The sequence below is a fragment of the Lynx rufus genome, unplaced genomic scaffold (genome assembly GCF_022079265.1).
Source record: "Lynx rufus isolate CCGP_SWC_20201006 ecotype Redwood Valley unplaced genomic scaffold, mLynRuf1.p SCAF_9, whole genome shotgun sequence".
Lineage (NCBI taxonomy): Eukaryota > Metazoa > Chordata > Mammalia > Carnivora > Felidae > Lynx > Lynx rufus.
The window spans coordinates 57,521,897-57,541,082 of NW_025814897.1; the positions used below are offsets into that span (position 1 = coordinate 57,521,897).

At 51.0% G+C, this 19,186-nt stretch overlaps 1 non-coding gene across 1 annotated transcript; it reads left to right on the forward strand.

The window, feature by feature from the left end:
• The first annotated feature begins 18,202 nt into the window (after nt 1-18,202).
• LOC124506555 (U6 spliceosomal RNA) lies at nt 18,203-18,307 on the forward strand. Its single transcript, XR_006960806.1, has one exon. It is a non-coding gene; the product is annotated as a U6 spliceosomal RNA (small nuclear RNA).
• Nucleotides 18,308-19,186: the final 879 nt, after the last annotated feature.

The following is a 19,186-nucleotide window of genomic DNA, read 5'->3' on the forward strand; positions in this document are numbered from 1 at the left end:
GTAGACACCCCAGTCTGCAAGTCTTTGATGTTTTTAAAACACGTCCAGAATGCTTTTATACTCCTCCCATTGAGAAGTCTGGCCCATGTCCTCTCCCCTTATATCTGGGTGGGCTGTGACTCATTTTAGCCAATAGAATGAAGCAGAAATTATTCTGGGTGACTTCCAAGCCTGGGCCACAACTGTAGGCCAGTAGGTGATGCAGACACAACAGTAGGTGATGCAGCTACTGGCTGTTTAATGAGATACTTGCCCTTCGCATCTGGAACCACTAGGCAAGAAGTCTAACTAACTCTGAGGTCACCATGCTGTGAGGAAGCCCAAGCACCTGGAGAACACACAGCGCTACTCCAGTCAACAGCCCCAGCTGAGCTCCCAGCCGACTACTAGCATGATCTGATATATGGATAAACAGATGACTTCAGCCCCCAGTCACTGAGTCTTCTCCGTGGAGGCCCAGACATCATGGAGCAGACAAAACCATTACCATTGTGCCCTGCTCAGCTGACCCACAGAATTCATAAGCATTAAAAAAACAACTGTCTTAAGATGCTCAGTTTGGGGGTAATTTGTTACCTAGGGATAGTAACTGAAAAATGTCCAAGCTTCATCCAAGCCCACCTCCCTTCTCCCCACTTTCTGGGCAAACTATCCCTCTGGCTTAAAGAACAGACTTGGAGAAGAGGACTATGCAGTCCTGGAAGAAGACTTGGGCTGTTTGAGTAGAGAATTCTAGGACCCTGGGTTCCCAGAGTGTGGGGAAGGAGGGGAGGGGCACATATCCTCTTGAACCAATGGACTCCTTGTGCTATGGGGAGGGGTGCAGCTGGAAGAAGGTCAGAGAGGGGCCTGGGTCTGAGAGTGGTGCTGGCCTCCACCATCCCCACCACCACTATCACCACCCACTACTACCAGCACAGGTGATGCAACTGTCCTGTGTGTCCCACCGTGCCCTCAGAAAGACCCCAGTCTGGCGAGGGAGAAAGAGACATCAACAATGGCGATTGAGTGACACGTGCTTTGACAGAAGAAAGCACAGGGGCCATGAGAGACCATGACGGAGGAGAGGAGTATCAGAGAAAGTGTCCTGGAAGAGGGGGCACCCAAAATGCAAGTTTTATTTTATTTTTTAAAAAAAAATTTTTTTTTTCAACGTTTATTTATTTTTTGGGACAGAGAGAGACAGAGCATGAACGGGGGAGGGGCAGAGAGAGAGGGAGACACAGAATCAGAAACAGGCTCCAGGCTCTGAGCCATCAGCCCAGAGCCCGACGCGGGGCTCGAACTCACGGACCGCAAGATCGTGACCTGGCTGAAGTCGGACGCTTAACCGACTGCGCCACCCAGGCGCCCCCAAAATGCAAGTTTTAAAGAAGTAGCCAGAAGAAGTGGGGGAATCACGTTCCAGTCCTGGGAAACACATTCAGAAGCCTGGAGACGAGTCATACATCTGGGGAAGGGCAAGCAGATCAGGCCGACGCGAGAGTTGCACTGGCCCAGTGCAGGCAGGGTGGTACAGGCAGCAGAGGATTGGCGGGTGGCACAGTCTCCAGCGAGAAACCAAGGAGGCAGGCAGAGGCCAGCTCTCCTAGGGCCCTCAGAACAGGGCCGATGTGCAGGAAGGATGTGCTGGCATTGCTGACAATGTTGGTGCCTGTTCTGATTGCCCAGGGCCCATCCCAAAACAGTAGTTACTCTGAATATCACTCCCCAGCCTCCACCCAACCCCCATCCCCGCCCTTTTTCTTGAGCCTGGAAGGATTTTCAGCAGGGATATAATTCAATCAGATGTGTGTTTTACAAAGATCTGTCAGGCTTCTGTGGGAGAAAGACTTAGAGGGAGCCAAGAACGGGAGCTGAGAAATCTATGAGTAAGCCCTCACAGCTACCAGTGAGAGGTGATGGCAGTCTGGACTAGGGCGTGGCAACACATGGAGAGAAATTGATGGAGTTATTCTTTAGAGGGTTGAAGCAACAGAAGCAAGGGTAAACCAGACATGGTCCCTGCCTTCCATGAGCTCAACAGAGAAACATCAGAGAAAAAAAGGCGTGGACATACCGAGCAATTAAAATCTGCTCAGTGAATCCTCCCCATGAATCTCAGAGGCAGGTACCAGTATTCTCCTTTTGCAAATGAGGAAGAGTGATGCGCTGTGGCAGATACGCTTGGGTGCCCACCCAGTAGTCATTCCCTTACCTCCTCTGTGCTAACAGAACCCCACTGGACAGGTGCTCAGCACCTGGGGTGAACTACTGAATGACCTAAGCGAACCTTAGCAACCCACTCTCCTCTGCTGGTGACTGGTCTAGGGCTGGGTATGTGATCCAACCTGGTGGGTTGTGGAAGGGGGGATTTTCCTCCTCAAAGGAGAGAGTCCTGTGAAGAGAAAGTCTTTTTGCTACCGCCCTGTTTTGCTTCTTACTTCAGATGCCATCGGCTAAGGATGTGAGATATGGAGCTGCGGCAGCCATCTTGTGGCCATGAGGCTAAGGCTATGAAAACCAGCCATGCTAAGGAAGGCTGAAAAGAGCTGAGTCCTCAGGGACATCAATGACTCACACTGAGCCAATCTGGGGACCACCTACGTTTCTCGTTAGGCAAACAACAGATGTCCTTATAGCTTATGCCACTGCAGCAACGCTGCCAATGACCCTCTCATCCCTTTAACATTTTCATACACACCGGCTCCCACTGTGCTTTCACTCCCAAAAGCCAGCACCTGCTTCCCCTTGTCAGAGGATGGCCTTCAGGCTGCTGGAGCCCACTTTGCCTATGAGCATGAAAAGCCAGAAGAGCCTGGGAATTTACACCCCTGCCCCACCTCAAGGGAGGCCCTTAACCAGTGACAGATGAGTATGGAGGTGTCAGTCCTCCAGCTGCCTTGCACTGACATGGCCAGCTCTGAGGGGTGACCTGCACTGTCCTCGAAGCTCCTCTATAAGATGGAGCCGAAGTTTCTCTTTGTGGGACTTGTCTTGATGTCACCCCCCCCCCCACCTCCAGTCCTACTTCTCACTCTGGCTTCTCTTGGAAACCTTCTTCCTAATACACATCATTTTCACATGACTCCTTGCCTTAAGTTCTGTTTCTAAGAATCCCAACCTAAGACAGCCACTATTGGTCAAGTTTTCTATACTTGCAGCCTAAAGCATCCTAACAGTCATAACATAGCAAGGGGAAGGTCTTACAGCAAGTTTGCTCAAATGTAGTTTTCCTGCTTGCAAATCCTATGGTTTTTGTAAACGAACTAATTAATAAGCTGGTGATTAAAATTTATTTTTGTAAAGTGCTGTGTTCCAAACATAATTAGCTGGCTCATGGCAGCTAATTACTACTGAGTATCTCCCATGAACCAGCACCAGGCTGGCTTTACCTCAGTGGCCCCACTCAATCTTTACCAGAACCCGATGAAGTGAATATGATTTGTATTAGTTTTCTATTACTGGGTCACAAACTACCACAAATCTAGCAGCTTAAAACACATTTATTACCTCACAGTTTATATAGGCCAGAAGTGTGGGCACGGCTTAGCTGGGTTCTCTGCTTTAGGATCTCACCAGTCCACGATCCAGGTATCCACAGGGGTGTGGTCTCATCTAAGACTCAACTGGGGAAAAGACCCACTTCCAAGCTCCCCCAGGTTATTGGTAAAATTCATCTCATTGCGGTTATAGGACTGAAGTCCCTCTTTTCTTGCTGGCTGTCAGCCAGGGGCCAGCCACTCCCAGTTCCTAGCGACTACCAGCTGGTCTTACAACAGCTTCTTCAAAGTTAGGAACAGAGTCTCTGACTCCATGCAGGATCAAGTTCCTCTCTTAAGGGCTCTTACCTGATCACATCACACCCACTCAATCTCCCTTTTGAGTGACTTAAAATCAACTGATTTGGGACCTCAATTCTACAAAATCCCTTCACCTTTGCCACATTCCACTGGCCAGAAGCAAATCACAGGTCCCACCCACCCTCAAAGAGAGGGATTATGCGAGGTGTGAACATCATGGGGAACACCATGGGGGCTGTCTGCCACACTATCGTTATCCTGATCGCATAGTTGGGGAAACCGAGGCAAAGAGGAGTTTAGTGATCTTATTCAAAGTCATGCTGCCAATGAGTAGGGGTGGAATGTGGTTTCCAACCTGAGTACTCTAGTTCAGAGCCTGCACTTTTATTTTATTTTTTTATTTTTTTATTTTTATTTTTTAATGTTATAGTGCATTTATTTTTTTTTATTTTTCAATATATGAAATTTATTGTCAAATTGGTTTCCATACAACACCCAGTGCTCATCCCAAAAGGTGCCCTCCTCAATACCCATCACCCACCCTCCCCTCCCTCCCACCCCCCATCAACCCTCAGTTTGTTCTCAGTTTTTAACAGTCTCTTATGCTTTGGCTCTCTCCCACTATAACCTCTCTTTTTTTTTTTTTTTCTTCCTTCCCCTCCCCCATGGGTTTCTGTTAAGTTTCTCAAGATCCACATGATTCACATAAGAGTGAAACCATATGGTATCTGTCTTTCTCTGTATGGCTTATTTCACTTAGCATCACACTCTCCAGTTCCATCCACGTTGCTACAAAAGGCCATATTTCATTCTTTCTCATTGCCACGTAGTATTCTTTCTCATTGCCACGTAGTATTCCATTGTGTATATAAACCACAATTTCTTTATCCATTCATCAGTTGATGGACATTTACAGAGCCTGCACTTTTAACTGTGACCCTGCACTGACTAGCTTCTGCCCCAAGTACTGCCCCTTTCCTTATGTCCCCTAACCCCCTCAATAATCATAAAGAGGAAACAGAGGCTCAGAGAGGTTAAAAGACTCACCCAAGGTCACAGAGTGGTGGAGTCAGAGTAACAAACCAGGTTTATCAAACTCCCAAACCCAAGATTTTAACCAGTAATAAAAGACAGTCAGTGCCTTAACAGAGGAACAGAGTGCTGAAAAAGTTCATGGGAGGGGCACCTGGGTGGCTCAGTCAGTTAAGCATCCTGGCTCTTGATTTCGGCTCAGGTCATGATTTCAGAGGTCAGGCTCTGGATTGACAGCACTGAGCCTGCTTGGGATTCTCTCTCTCCTTCTCTCTCTGCGCCTCCCCTGCTCGTAATCTCTCTCGAAATAAATAAATAAACTTAAAAAAAAAAGTTCCTGGGAGGTAAAGAACACCCCACTGGGACCGGGGTGGGACAGGAATGGAAGAGGTAGCCTTTCAACAGGGTCATGAGGAAATGACAAAGTCCGGCTATTTGAAATAGAGTAGGGGGGTGGTAAGGAGGAAGTATTTTTCCACGGAAGGGACAGCTTGGGCAAAGGCAAGTAAGCAGGAAAGCACAGATGTTGGGATGAGGTGGAAATGGAGGGTGGCTTCATACCAAGATGAGGGACTGTGAGAAAGCAGCAGGAGATGTGGCCAGGACCCAACCTGGAACACCATGATAAGGAGTCAGAGTCTTATTTTGAAGGCAACTGGCAGCCACAGCACGGTATTGAGCAGCAGCAGCCATTCACCAAAATACCTTTAGAGGTAGGTGTTAATGGCAGAGTGTGGGAGAGGGGACTGTTAGGAGTTTTCCTGCTTCTAATGGCCTTTCCCACTCAAGGACACCTTTGATTCTCAAGGTTGTGCCCATTTTGTGAGCAAGGACACCGATATCCTGGAGGACACAGTACTCTATAAGGGGAATAAAACTAAGTAGTGGGGCCAAATGTCCCACTTCAGTCAGGATACTGTGGGGATTGGAAGCAAAGACTGTATTTTTCTAACAATATGGCTCATTTATCCTTTGCACATGCCACATTCACGCACCAGAATCAACATGGCATTTGTTCAAAATGTGGATTTTGAGGCTCCAAGCCCCAAGGTTCTGATTCAGCAGGTGTGGAGTGGGGCCAGGTTTTGACATTTTAAACAAGCTCCCCAGGCAGACTCAAAGGTCCAGGCTGCCCCTTTAGGAAACCCTGAAGAGCAGGGGCACCGGGGTGGCTCAGTGGTTAAGCGTTGGACTTCTTTGGCTCAGGTCATCATCTCCTGAGTTCCAGCCCCGCGACGGGCTCTGTGCTGACAGCTCAGAGCCTGGAACCTGCTATGGATTCTGTCTCCCTCTCTCTCTGTCCCTCCCCCACTTGCTCTCTCTCTCTCTCTAATATAAATAAACATTAAAAAAAAATTAAGAAACCCTGAAGAGCATAAGGTTCAAAACTTGGGTCATAGAGAGCTGTCCACAACGCAGCCTTTCCCCTCAAGGCCTTCTCCTCCTCCCCATCCTCTAGTGGTTGCTCGCCGAGTCAGACCTCATCAGCCATCCCAGCAACATTTTAGAAGCTGGCTGCCTGAGCTGAATGCTAGTATTCCTGGGGAAACCGAGGCCCGGGGCGCCCATGACGTGCCCCGGGTCCGTGCGCCTTAAAAAGCGCGATTCGAACTCGAGGCGGCGGCTCCGGGAGGGCTCCACTTCCCGCGGCTGCCAGCAGGGGTACGCGGAGCCTGGGGATCCGCAGGCAGGAGGCGGGGGTCGGGGCGGGGGCGCTGGAAGAACGGGGGCTTTGATTTCCATCTCCCGGCGCAGACCCAGACACTAATTAAAATCGCCTGGGCCGCGGGGGCGGCGGGGCGGGCACAAAGCCGGCTTTGACCGGGAGGCGGCGGCGCTGGCGGGCGCGGGGCCGCGCCGCACAGGGGCCGCTTGTGGGACGTGTTTGTTTTTGCTCGTAAAGCGCGGCAGCCGAGCGGTGCCCGGGCGGCGAGGGGGGCCGGAGCCGGGAGAGGGCCCCTGAGGCCACGGCCGTCCGCCCCCGCTCGGCCCGCTGCACGCCACTCCCGCTCCGCTACCCTCGACCCCACCCCCCACCCCCGCTGCCGACCGCTCCCGGCCTCAGTTTCCCCGTGTATTACATGGTAATGATGATAACCTAGTGGCATTACTGAAAATGTTTATTGAGTCTTTACTGTATTCCAGGCCCTGGGCTGAGACCTTCTTCCACTTCGTTTTTAGTCCTCCCAACTTCATTAATATCCCCATTTTACAGATGAAGCCTGGAGAGGTTGACCTTGCCCAAGGTCACACAGCTCTAAATGAGAGAGCCAGGCCTGGAATACAACCCTGTGTCTCCAGAAGTTATAGGAGGCCGTCTTCCAGCAGAAGGAGTGCAAGGCTAGGGCCAGATGGGTTCGGCACAGGAAGGTGGGTTTCAGCAGGAGGAATGTTCCTAGTCAGAGTTTGCTCACTCCCTATCAAGCTGTCCATTAGACTGGGCTCCCCAGCACTGGGGTGTTCAAGCAGAGTCCTAACACAACCAGTGGTGGCACTATGGGGTCCCTTCCAGCCCTGGTCTTTAGGATCCCTGACTATGCACGAAGGCGCTGCCCTGCAGGGGAGGCACTTCCATCCTGGGCTGCCCTAGGTATTGGGGGTGGAGTGGGGTGCAGGTCTGTAGGTGGGTGGGGACCAGGAAAAGATGGGAGCCTCCTCCTTGGAAGCCTCTGTGGTTGGAGGGATCCCCTGCCTCATGGTCAGAGAATCACTGAACCTTAGGCTCGCCCTCTGGGCCTTTACACTCTAGCCTCCTGTGATCAGGATTTTCTCCAGCCGTACAGATCTCTCTTCCACCCACTTCTCACCTGACTTCTGCTCACACTTTAGTTATCAGCTTAGAGCAAGTTCTACTCTCTCAGCACCCACCATTTGTCCTTTGGAATCCCCCTTACAGTGGTAATAATGTGCTCAATGACCTTGCCTTTCTTGTCAGATCAGGGCTGCTAAGGGTGGGACCGTGTGGGCCTCGCTCACCTCTCTGCCACCTGCCAGTCCCTTCCCTTGATGGATTGTGCCAGGAAGATGCACTGGGATCAGAGCTCAACCGAGATCAGCACAGGCTCAGTTAAGTCCTGCAGGTGAGGGTGGGTGTCATCAGAGACATATAGAACCTGGTGGGGGCTCTAGTTCACTGCTTAAGGTGGTGACAGACCAGGCGACTGAGAGTTCCCATCCAGTGACGTGGGCACTGACAGAGGTGTCCTGTGGTTAGGGGTCCCACCACCCCTCTGAGACTGGACTCAAGCAACCTGAGCTCTAAGCTTCTCCACCTCTCCCCCACCCCCGCCCCATTCCTACCCACCATGTGCTGTACACAAATAGCTGTACCCCACTAACCCCAGCCACCTGCGAGGAGGAGAGCACGAATGACGGGGAGGAGAGCACGAATGACGGGGAGGAGGAGAACAACGCGGGAGGGTTTCTCTAAGGCTCTCCTCCTCTCTAAGTCCTGAGAGCCAGAGCTTGGACAGAGACACTATTAACACAAAATTTGCAAACATGGCTTCTAAAAATAGCTCTGGCTGGCAAGGCCCACCTGGCACGGCTGCACCTTTGCGGCTGCTGGCCCCCTCCCAAAGGAGCACCGCCTCAGTCTGTCAGCAAGCATGTCACTCTGCCCTCCCCCACCCGTCGTGAGGGCAGCAGCCACAGCTCTGGGTCTAATCGTGGGGAGAGACCCAGCAAGAAGATGAGGCCTGTCCCAATCTGAAGGGGGTGGGATGTGCAGGCTGAGGAGGAAGATGGTCTTGCCTATAAGGTGCGGTGGAGGACTGGGCGGGGGAAGGCAGCGCTGCCCAAGGGAGCTCCCCCATTGGGCTGGGAGGTAGGGTACATATATACAAAAGGCCAAAGCAGCATTTAAACTCCTGCAAATGAAGATAGCCCAATCCAAGTAAAAAATACCAAGAAGAAAGAAAACACACGGGGAGAAGGGCAGGGCCAGGAGAATGGTTTCCCTGGTCACAAGGAACCCAGATGGGGGTGGGCACATGGTCACCCCCAGCAAATCCTCAGGAAGCTACCTGAGAACTCTTCTTGTCCAACCCTTTCTTTGAACAAAATGAGGAAGTTAAGGCCCAGACTAGTGATGTGACTTGCCCCAGTTCCCTCAGCAGGTCAGTTGCAAGAAAGACTGAGCTGAAAAGTCAGTTCCAAGACTGGATCTACCGACCTGATGCCCTTTTCAGAGGCCTGCCTCTCTGCTGGCTCTGATGGAATGACTGTCATTAATAATGAGTCTCAGAATTGTCCTTTTCCATGTTGGTTTATTCAGAAAAGATTCACTGAGCACCTAGTATGTGCCAAACACTGGCTACACAAAGGTAAACTGGACAGCTAGGCCCTGATTTCTGGTAAATTCCTTTCCAATCTAATAGCAAGAACTGCTCAGGTGTGCACAGAGCTCTGGTGTTGTTCAAGGTGCCTTCAGGCAAACTCACAAAACAGAATAGGTATTTGTGTTCTCCAGGTTGCAGTTGAGGAAACTGAGGCTCAGGCAGTGAATAACTTGTCTGAGGTCACCTGGTAAAGTTGGGACTAGAGCCTCCCATGTTGCCTCAGGAGGCCTCGGATTCCTTCTAAATCACTGGGGATGGCTTGAAGGAGGCCAGTCACTTGCTTCTGGAAGCCTCCTATTCTGGATGACTCCATGGATAAGAGCTAAGAGGGTACTGGAAGGCCCCATGACCAGAAACACCAGATTACCCTGTAGTGCTTTGCTTTCGATTGGATTCAGCGGCATTCCCCGGACACATGATATAGGCAGATCTCGGTCCTCACAGAGGGCTTGGGAAGCCTGGCTGCTCCCTACTGGGTAGTTTCTACCCAGCTCTCCGTAGCCCTCCCCGTGGATCCATCCAACCAGACACAAATGCTTATTCCTGGAATGGGAAAGGAAAGCCAGAGCTATAATCTTCCTGGCTTTCATACAGGCCCCATTCGGGCTTCACAGCAGGGAGGGGTCACGGTGGTCGGCAGATGTGAAGACACGTGACCTCCCTCAAGGGAGTCCTGGCTGTGCTGGGTCCCTCACAACAGCCTCTGGGCATTGGCCGCCTGTGGTCTCTAGACCCCAGGCTCACCCTGGATATGGACCTGGGTGCCATTTCTTCCTGTTTTGATGCCACAACTAATTCTACTCCTTAATGGGCTCATTCCGGGTGAGCTTATCCGGGGCCTGAACATTCACTCCAACCATTCCCCAACACCCACAGGGGCGCCTCACTGCATCTACATCTTTCCACTTGCTGCCTAGAACTTTCCATGATGCAATGCTTGCCTTGAGTCCCCATCTATCATACACCTTATGGGCTGACAGGGCTCTGACCGCGGGCCCAGGGAGTAACTGGCTGTTCCACTCTGCCCACAGACTCTGAGATCCATCTGCAAGAGAGAGGCATCCCCTGCCTCAGAGAGCCTGCTGCCTGCACAGTGCCTTCTGATGCAAGTGGCCACTTTTGGGGCGCCCGGGTGGCTCGGTTGAGCGTCTGATTTCGGCACAGGTCATGATCTCACGGTTCGGTTCATGAGTTCAAGCCCCACATCGGGCTCACTGTTGTCAGTGCAGAGCCCACTTCAGCTCCTCTGTCCCCCTCTCTCTCTCTGCCCCTCCCCCACTCATGCTCGCTTGCTCTCTCTCTCTCTCTCAAAAGTAAACATTAAAAAAAGAAAAGAAAATGGCCACTTTGGGGACATACATTGCCAGCTTTGAGTTTATAAACCCCTTCCACCCTCGTCACGCCTAAGGCAAAGGCACCCATCTCTAGGCTGGATCTAAGAGAGACTAAGTGCTCTAAGAGGTGGCCTGGCTCAGGAATACTGCCCCCGAGGGACACTCCAGGGTAAGTAGAGACAAACCCAATCTGAAGGCACTAAGGATATTCACAATATTTTCTTCTGGTGAAACAGCTATGCTACCCCATCCCCTTTCAAAAAAGCAGAGCTGGGCAGGTGTTTGCACAGGGGAGGCCACTGATGAGACCAGAGGTAGGGAGAGCAGCAGCTCAGTTTCCCTAGAGCCTCAAGGTGGCCTCTGGGAAGAGTCTGTACAGTGAGGTGATCAGCTCACCAGGGGTAAATAGCTCAGTCTGTCGGAACGTTCCCTCCAGGGATCCGAACTGAGGCCCACCATGGTAATGGGCATATAAAAATGGAGGAGGATGGGGCATGTGTTTGCCTTGATGTCTGAGCCCTTCCCAGTATGAAGCCATGTGTTTCCCGTCCCACCCACCCAGAGAAGGAATCCTGAGATGGCCTGAGAGAGCCCATGCTCCTTGCAACCAAAATGCTTGTCTAGGTAATAGATTCTGTGTCTTCGAGGTTTAAACAGGAGGCCCAGAGGGTGGGCAGAAAAAAGAAACAGACAAGTAGGAGGCTGAGTCATGGGACTAGGAGAGCCTAATCGGGGCGCTGGGGATGCTCCTGGAAAGGCCTCTGGAGGGGCTGCCAGGCCATCAAAGCTGCAGGTTAGACACTGATACTGAAAAGGCTGTGCCGCTCTCGCCATCCCCCATGTCCCCACAGTATCTCAGTGGGCCTCGATTCCTTGCAAACTGAGCAACCCAAACCTCCCACTGGACTCCTGCAAAAACCCTCTGGCTGGAAGGGAGCAGCCCCTACCATGGTGTCCACTGCCAGGTGACCCAGATAAGTCCCTCGGCCTCTCCCGAACTCAATTTTCCCATCTAGAAATTGGGGAGACCAATCCCAGCTTCTCCAAATCCTCCAAATGTTGGCAGAGGGCAGGGGCTGCGCGAATAAAATGAGCTCACGAATTGGAAACCACACCGAGGCTCAGCATCCAATTACACGTGATTCATCGTTTATGACCTCATCCGCATGAAAACACCAAATGGCAAATCCTCGCCATTCTCCCTTCACTCAGGTTAGCAGATCATTCAGTCATTTGGTCAACGGATACAGAAAAAGCCCCGCGTGGGCACCTGGCGCCATTTGGGTCTTGGGAGGCACAAGAGAAAGAGCCCCCGGCATAATAGCCCTCCAAGGGCTCACAGTCTGTCTGGAAGGTGAGGTACGCACAAAACCGAATCACCACCATTTGCTTGGGCACTCTATGCCCCCACTTTGCCATGTGCTCTGTAGACGATGTTTCATTGAACAGATCACCCCGTCACAGGGGTACGAGTATTCTGTCCGCTAAAGAGGAACCTGAGATTCAGAGAGGTGCCGGGGAGGCTTGTCCAATGCCACGTGATTCGTGGCAGTGAAGCATCAGCACAGTGGTCTCTGCGGCTTCTCTGGCTGCCCGTGGATGCTGCTGAGAGGGGTCGGTGTGCACCAGGAGGTGCTGCCCACTGTCACTCCCTGAAGTCTGCTCTGGCCTGGCCCTGTGCTGGGTACTGGCATCCGGAGCAGAGTTTTGAGCAGTTTACTGAAAAACATGGGGTCTGGCCAGAACTGCGTTTTAACCCCACATCTCCCGGGGCTCCCTCTCAGCGTACCCACCCCACCCTGGCACATCTGTCCCCTCACTGCTGAGAATGGCAGCTCCTGTGTGTCATGCGGCTAGCTCCTCAGAAAGACTGGGAGCTGTTTGACAGGTTAGGGAGAATGAATTCCCTTCACCTTTGATCTTCCCTGGGGTCAGGCCCCATGGGTCTAAGAAATCGGGGGCAGCTCTCGGTCTTAGCAACAGGGGCCCAGCGTGAGCCCAGGATGTCAGCAGGAGTCACACAGCTGCCATTTACCATGGTTAAATGTGTGTGCCTAACTCTGGGCGGGCTACTTGCCCTGCATTGTCTTATTTAATCTGCACATGAGATGTTGTTGCTCTCCAACTTTACAGATGAGGATATGGGGGCTCAGAGAAGCTTAGTGACTTGCCCAAGACCGCACAGCTAGTAAATGATGGAGCCGGGCCTCGATCTTGTCCCCTGACTCCATACATCCCACAGCAGCCTTTTAGGTAAAGATCCAATTCACTGTCTGGCATTTAAGACTTTGAGCAGGATGACCTCAAAACCATCAGCCAGATGGGCCTCCTCCTCACCAGACCCACATAGGCCTGCCCCTGCCTCCCAACATCTCTTCCTACCCTCCATCACCGGAGCTGTCCTCCTGCTCCTCCCCTTCCCAAGGAACTCTAGCACTTAAAGGATGGGGGGTGGAGACTGAGAAGGAGAGTTAGAAGGGGAGGGAAGGGAGGAAGGGGTCTCAGCAAACAAGGAAGTTAGGACATATGGACTCGGGAAGAGAGGCCAGCAGGACCAGTGGGTTTCTTTCTCCCCTTCTGCATGCCACTTGGGCAGACAATCAGTGTAGTCAGCTAAGTGCCACAGACTGTACGTGTCACCCTGGGCAAAGCAAAGCACAGTCCCTCTGAGTTCCGGCTACCCCGCCCATCCCCCCACCCCACCCCCACCCTGTCCTTGGAAGGAGCGTGCTTCAAGACCTCTCCAGCTCTGACACTCTGCCGCTGAATGGCAGCTGCTGGGCCTCCCCCTCCACCCCCTTCATGCTCCTGCTGCAGATGCTCCCTTGCTCCAGACGGGACAGTGGCAGTGACCAATAACCCACTCACCTACACGACACACCAGTTCCCCAGAAGCAGGGAGGGGTCCAGCCTAGTGGGTGCTGCTACCCAGTGAGAGGGGTCTCAAGAACCCTGGAATAAGAGGCAGGACGCCTGGCTTCTGGTTCTACTCTGTTATTCACTCTGCCTAGTGATGTTGGGCACATTAGTTCTTTCTCTGCCTATTTCCTCAGCCATGAAATGGGGGTGGGGACCATGCTTCCAGTCCCGACAATGAAGGAGTTAGCTGCAACAGAGGAATTCCAGGCATGGGCAGGGGAAGTTTTGGGGAGGATTTTGGGGACTGGCTGCTCTTTCCACCTGGGTGGCTGTTGGGACTGGCTGAGGAACATGAAGAGGAGGGACAGGGACCTACATAAGGAGAAGTGCCCGGCAGGGGACATGAGAATGACGAGGAGAGACTGACAGGAGAAGGCTGAGCGGAATAAAGGGAGAGGTGGAGACATAGAAGGAGGATGGAGAGCATCCCGGTCAGACAGGGGGGGAGGCGGGCGGGAGAGGGGCTGAATCAGGTCCACAGCTGCACACCTGGGGCAGGAAGCACCAAGGGTGGAGTGACCACTAGGCCACCAAGAGCCAGGGGTATGAAGGTGGAGCCAGTGCAACACTGTTTGCTATTTTTCATAAGAAAAAAATGGAGGACCACCGACTGTGGGAGGGCTAGGGACCTTCTGATGTCTCTCCTGAACTCTTCTGTGCAAAATTGCAAAATCACACTAACATCAACTAAGTAAGAGCGATATGCATAGAGAAAAGCCTGGAAGGACCTCTCCTCTGGAAGGAGGGAGGAAGTACGATGGGAAACAGGTATACCAGACATCAATGATATATGTAACTGCATATTCTTAAACCGGAGAGCAGGTACACAGGTGTTGATAATATTATTATTATACTTTTTCATACGTCAACATATCTTATTTTTTAAAAAATCCCTGTAAGGGAATTTGCCAAAGTCTTCGCACTGGTTCTTTGGGAGAATGGAATTATCACAACTGTTATTATCTTCTTTTCACTTTTGGTAGTTTCCAAATGTTCTACATTGGGCAGATATGGAAAAATAACTGAACCCTTTAAAGTAAACTCTTGCTGCTATGACCATAGTTTTAAGTCTTCAGTGGAAACTAAACACAACTGTTTGAGCCCCTCATCCTCATGCCCTTCCTCTCATCAGTTCACAGGCTCAATAAGCCAGCAGCTCCTCCACATTCTTCCTCCCCACCCTGCAACTGATGCTTCTCCAAAGCAAGGCTTTCAGCTCTCTTAGTTCCTTGAGCCCAAGATTACTAGGTTTATAGTGGAAAGAAAAGGGCCTGAGTCTTAGTGACCTACTGGTTTGGGCACTTGACCACTCTAAGTCTTAGTTTCCCTATTTGCAAAATGACCCAAGATTTTTGTGAGGATCAAATGAGATGATACAGATAAAGCATTCAGCATGAATTAACAGTGCCTGGAACATAGGAAGTATTTAATAAATTTGCATCATCATCTTCATTATCATCATCATTGTTGACTGCCTACTGCTTCCTCTAGGAAGTCTTGACTTCACGAGAGAAATATTTCAGCTTGAACTGGGCACCAAGCTGGCCTTCTCCTGATCCAAAAAAAATCTGGATCCCAGTCTCCACTCTGTCAGTAACTGTGTGACATTGGGCGAGTTCCTCCCCTTTCCAATGCCTTAGTTTCCTCATCTGCAAAATGGTAGGCTTAGACTTCCTATTCCAATAGTCTATGACTGGGGTAACCATATAAACCAGAATGTTTTTGAGAGAGAAATGGGCACTATCAATAATCATTTCAGGATGACAGGTTTAATGCAGAACAATCCCAGGCACACTGGGAAGTCTGGTCACTCCATTCTTAACAGATCCATTATCTCCTTGCCCACCAGGGTGGTAAGCAAAATAATTCCCCTTCCTCCCACAGACAGCCACTTCCTAGTCCCCAGAACCTGAGGATATGTTAGATGACATGGCAAAAGGAATTAAGGTTGTAGTTCAATTGACCTTGAGATGGGGAGATCATTCTGGATTATTTGGGCGAGCCCAGCATAATCATAGGATCCTAATAAATTGAAGAGGGAAGTAAAAGAGGGAATGCCAGAGTGACACAATGTAAGAAAGGCTTGACCAGACCTCACCAGCTTTGAAGATGGGTCCAAGGAATGCGGGCAGCCTCTAGATGCTGAAAAAGGTAAGAAAATGGATTTTCCTGGGGCGCCTGGGTGGCTCAGTTGCTTAAGCATCTGACTTCAGCTCAGGTCATGATCTCGTGGTTCTTGAGTTTAAGCCCCGCATTGGGCTCTGCTCTGACAGCTCAGAGCCTGAAGCCTGCTTCAGATTCTGTGCTCCTTCTCTTTCTCTGCCTCTTCCCCACTTGCATTCTGTCTCTCTGTCTCTCAAAACTAAATAATAAAAACATTTAAAAATTTTTTTAAAAAAAGAAAAGAAAATGGATTTTCCCCTATAGCCTCCAGGAAGGGATGCAGACCTACTGAAGCCTTGATTTTAGCCCAGTGAGACCCATTTTGAGCTTCTGACATCCAGGACTGTAAGATAATAAATGTGTGTTGTTCTCAGCCACTAAGTTGGTGGTGATTTGTTATAGCAGCAATAGGAAACTGATACACCTAGTATGGCTCAGTGGGTCCCTTTGGCTGGTTGTTCCGTAAATGCCATCCTTGGAACTTAAGAGAACTGATCTAAGCACCAGGAGAGCTGGAATCTGGTCCCTGCTCTGATATTAACTCACCCTGGACCCTTGGGCCTTGGGCCTCTATAAAATGGGGGATAACATTCCCTGCCTTATCTATCCCTGTGGTGGTGGTTGGGGGGGAGGGTTGTCCCACATTCAATGACTCATTCTATGCTTAGCTCTGTGCTGGGCGCTGGAGCACCAAGATGAACCAGACCTAGTCCCAACCCCATCCCTGCTCTTGAGGTGGGTACACAGACATGTAAGCAGGTGATTAAAATACAATGTGATGAACAGAAAGTTTTGTATGAGTATGCACAGAGAAATGTATAGGCCCACCTGCTGGGGGTGGGAGTGGGAGGACAGTCAGGGAAGGCTTCCTGGAAAAGGTGATACCAGAGCTGGGTCTTAAAGTTTGAGTAGGAGAAGCCAGGCAAAGCAGATAAGGAGGGCAGGGAAGAAGGAAGAAAGAACAATCCAGACAGAGAAATCAGCAGAGAAGCAAGCCCCCAGAGATGTGAATCAGCACGGCACGGGGGACAGAGATATAAGCAACTTGGTAGTATTGACCTGGAAAGCCTGAGTATAAAGGGGATGCTATGAGGATTCAGTGGAATGAAGGGTGAAGGCATGATGTGAGCACAAGTTTGTATTATCGGTCTGCATGTCCCCCAGACCAGTGCTGGGTCAGGAGACGATCTGTAACGTACGATTCCTCTTGACCTGGCTCTTCTGGTTGTCTCACCCTCACATTCCCCCCAGACATGTGCCAAAGGCCTGGCAGCTGCCTCAGCCTACTGTGGGGGATGGGGCCGTGCATAATTACAGCCACTGAAAGAGGCCGGCGTGACCTCAGCAGCTAGGTTTCATCATTCTGAAATCATGCTCCTGGCCTTAGTCAGAGGCAGAGAGGTCGGGAGGAGAGGGTGGGAAAGCAGAGCGGGTGGCAGTAGGTTTGGGCGAGGTGCCGGGACTGAAGGAGAAAGCAGCTGGCACCAGCAGGGGGTGAGACTCCAGCTTGGCTTGCATCCATCATGCTGTGTGACCTCAGGCCAGATCCTTGCCCATTCTGGGTCTCTCTGGGCAGCATGGGTCCTTGGTGCTGTTCCCAAGGCCTGTCCCCGGTGGAACCTCCTTATGGAGGTAAGAACCCTGGGATCTGCTGGTCATTCCTGTGCATGTGGCTCTTTGTGGATAGTAGGAGCCTGTGCCTGGCCTGTCGGGGTTTGGGGCAGGGCTCCAGCAGTAGGCTGCTCCATTGGATCCACATTTCCCGCAAAGTCATGCCTTTGTGCAGCACATGAAGCTAACTGGCTTCTGTCAGGGCCAAACCTATACGGATGTTTCTAAGCGTTGGGTTACCTAGCTCACACTACCCAGGCGTGTTCCATTTGCATTCTGCATCCTTGTCCAGTCTTTTAAGCAGCAGTGTCTGGGTGAGGCCGAATATCTTAATTTGCTAGGGCTGCCATTAGTAAGTACCACAGACTGGGGAGCTCAAACAATAGAAGTGTATTTTCTCACAATTCTGGAGGCTAGAAGTCCAAGATCAAAGTGCTGGTAGGGCTGGTTTCTTCTGAGGCATCTCTTTGGCTTGTACGTGGCCACCTTCTCGCCTTGGCTTCACATGGTCTTTTCCTCTGTGTGTCCTAACCTCCTCTTAATAGAACACCCAGTCATGGTGGCCCAGCCCATGATTTCGTTGAACTCAATTACCCCCTTTAAAGGCACTATGTCCAAATACAACCACATTCTGAGGTACTGAGGGGTAGGACTTCAATATACGAATTTTGAGGGGGACACAATTCAGCCCGTAACACTGGGCTTTGGAATTGCTCGCGGAGTTTTTTTCTAAATACAGCTGTCTGGGCCTGTCCCCAGAGATTCTGAGGGTAAACTCCATGAAGGCGGGCCAGGGGCTTGCCCACTACTGTATCCCTACCGCCTAGAACGGTGTCTGGCACGTGCAAAAATATTTGTGGAACGAAAGGATGACTTAATAAGCTTGGGATGGGGCCCACGTGTTTGTCATGTACGAAGTTCCACAGTTGATTCTGATTCATCTAGGGGTGGCATCCCCTCGAGATATGACTGGGTTTCATCTTTCCTGTTGCTGGATGGGAAGCCTGAGGCTCAGCAAGGAGCACTCACTTTGGCAGCACATATGCTAAAGTTTGAAGGAGACAGAGATTAGCATGGCCCCCGTGCAAGGGTGACACGCTAAGGTTCAGTAAGAAAAAGGAATACTGGGCCTGGCACTCCAAAGAATGTGGGCTCTTTGGGTCTGCCCCAGCACCCCTCCAGGACGCCCAGGACATGAGGGAAAAGGGAAAGCGGGACCTAATGCTGCCTTTTGTACCTCTTTATCTAGCTCTTCATTGCATCCTTTGTAATATCCTTTCTAATAAACTGGTAAACGGCAGTGTTTCTGAGTTTTGTGAGCTGCTCTACCAAATTAATTGAACCTGAAGAGGAGGTCGTGGGAACCTCCAATTTATAACCAGTTGGTCAGAAGCACAGGTGGCCATAGTCTCGTGAGACCGAGCCCTTAACTCATGAGATCTGATGGCATCTCCAGGTAGACAGCATCAGAATTGACTTAATGGCAAGCTCAAGCCCCACATCGGGCTCATCACTGATGGTGCAAGGCCTGCTTGGGATTCTGTCTCTCTCTCTCTGCCCCTCCTGCACTCTCTCTCTCTCTCTCCGTCTCAAAAATAAATAAACTTAAAAAAAAAGAAAAGAATTGACTTAATGGCTTGGTGGTGTTGGAAAATACACATTGGACCTGCCTTCAGCACCCTTCACATATGGCCCCTGCCAACCCCCCGCCTCACCCACCCTCACCCCTGCCCAGCCTATGGTTTAAACCACATGAAATCCAGCACCATTCCCTGATCCTGTCAAGCCACTTACCTTCTCATCTTAGCATGGGCTTCCTGGAATGCCTTTCCCTGCCTTGTTTGCCTAGGAAATGTCTCCTCAAGCTACACTGGAGCTCGAGGCCTTCTCTGACTGCCAAGGCTGGGGGTCGTGGGGCATCTTCTGGGCCTGTAGAGTCCCCTGTGCTGCCTTCATATCATATGCTGATCACACTGGGGACAAATGCCCATTCTGATGCTGCATC